Here is a 2516-nt window from a genome sequence, read left to right on the forward strand (position 1 = left end):
GAGGGTTCCATAACCCTCTACGACACACTAACACAACACTCTAACCTGGGCCCTGGTGACTTCGTGTTCCTCCTCTCTATCGGCAATATCCTATCTCCCTACCACAAAGGCCAAAAGAAGGAACTTTCAACCGACCGCGGCCCACAGTCCTTCGGGTCACCGCGCGACAGCCCACAGTCCTTCGGGTCACTGCCACATTACACCGTCGTGTAATCACTCAGCCATAGGCCATGACCCCGTCTATCTGAGTCTTCCCGATCCAGCGAATAAGGGGTTTCCTTGAACCCGCTGAATACGAGGGCGAGGAAACACTAGTCCACCCCAAAACATACCTAGCATGGGCGGGTTTCGCACCTGCTGTCGGCATAACACACACTCGACACAATTATCCCTAGGAAAGACCTAAGGGACAAGACTCCAACCCAAAACTAAACAATATATAGGAGTCTACGAAAATATCAACTAATACTCGTAGTCCAGCCTATATGGCATAGGACCCGTAGTATCAACATCACAACCATGAGATCGGCCTATATGGCCAAGATCCCTAAACAACAACATTATCACTAAACAACTCAACCAGTTAGTCACTCCCTTACCAAGAGATGACTAACCTTATTCAACAAGATTAATTAAACGAACAAGCATTTAATTAAATCTACTCAATCAATCTACTCAATCAAACCGTTACCCAGATAGTTCGGCCTCATGCTACGACACTATCTTTAAAGATAACGGGAATCTGCACTCAACCATATCAACACGCAAGAATATAAACCATGATGCATCCTAGTCCTAGTCAGGTTATTATCTCAGTCTTAATTCCATTTCATCTCAGCTAGCCCGTGCTAAACTGAGTCCGGTTTAATAAATAACCCCAAGGACTCTACCATGCAAGAATGTGAGCATTCTACTCTATATGAATACTCGATCTTACCTAAGTTCCAAGTGGAACTCAAACAAAACCAACTCACAGTGTTCTAGGCGAGAAGTAGCTGGTTGATCGGAGAGGACTTGGCCAAAACCCGAGATGAACGTTTTGACTGGACTGGACTGAACTGATCTCGACTTGGACAGAACCTCCTTTAGCTTTTGGATAGTTCTTCGGACTTCTTGGCGGAGTATCGACCAGAACTTCGATTGATCTGAACCTGTGGATCTGAACTAACTCCGGACAGCACCTCCACTTAACCATCACAGAACATGACTGGCATGGATGGATTGATATGGACAGAGCTTCCGCGTCACAATCGTAGAGAATCGGCGATTGGAAGGAACTGGCCTTCTCGGTGAGAATCGACTACACTCTAAGTCGACACTTTGCTTCTCTCTCTCTTTCTTTATGGCCACGTTGACTTGATTCCCATCTGAGCTAATCTTCATTTGGTTGACCTTCCGTTGGACAGAACCTTCCCAAGGCGATGACTCAAAATCAGTAGAGAACTGATCTTGAAAACTCTCTAAAACTCTCGAAATAGCTCAGAACCTCTTACTTTCTTTTTCTACTTCTTTCTCTCTCTCTAACCCACTTTTTTAACTTGATTTTGAAAGGTCTGGATGAATGAAATGAGAAGGGGTCGTGTTCTTTATATAGGATACATCAGCGAATCAGATTGAAGTTGGTGGCAGCCCGTGTGTCGGCTAGCATGGCTCCGGTTGCATGCGTCGCGGCACCTCGTGCTCCACATGACAGTCAGCATGGACCAAACTCATGCAATGTGACACCTCTTCTCCTGCCTGGACGACCAGATGTCGATCAGCATTGATGGAATGCATGCGTCGCGACACACCGCTCCCTGCGTGTCGATCAGCATGCTTCGGTTGCAGGTATCGCGACACTTCGAGCTTCAACATGTCATGTTGCATGTTCCTGCTTCATGCACGGCGACACCTCGAGCTTCTCTTGACACTCAGCTGGTTAGACAGTTGCCACCATGTTCTTATCCCTTCTGATCAAGCCACCTCGAGCTTCTCGGTTCCTTTGCGCGATTTCTACCCTTCTTGTGAATTTCTGACCCGCGATCAATCCCGAATATTTTTCCACTCCCATTCTGATTCTCTGAATATTTTTAATAAACTACAGATGATGTCTGATATCCTTTATAAATATTTCCCGAGCATCTGGCTTCCTCAAAGAATTTCGTAATACTGAAATTAGGGTTTTCGTCCAACTTCGGGTTTTCCCGTCGTGCTTCAAAAATGTGATTCTTCCAAAACTGCCGTCTGATCAATCTAAGATATTTCTAACAATGGTAGAGCAGCTTATCTCAACTCATGCTTCACTCACGATCCATTCTTCGACCTTCTCGTATTTCAAATTTCCCAATCGATCTGTATTGCCCGCGACTCAACCACAAAGTTGATGCTCGACCAATCTTCTATTTTCTTTGATCCATGTTAAGTCTTAAGTGATCGAAACTTAACATTCCTTCAATTGCTTTGATTCCCAAAAGCTCGGCTTTGGATTCTGACTTTTGCTCTCTCGACCATTTTATCCCAAAGGGCGGGTTATCACA

This window comes from Brassica oleracea, chromosome C3 (genome assembly GCF_000695525.1).
Source record: "Brassica oleracea var. oleracea cultivar TO1000 chromosome C3, BOL, whole genome shotgun sequence".
Classification (NCBI taxonomy): Eukaryota; Viridiplantae; Streptophyta; class Magnoliopsida; order Brassicales; family Brassicaceae; genus Brassica; species Brassica oleracea.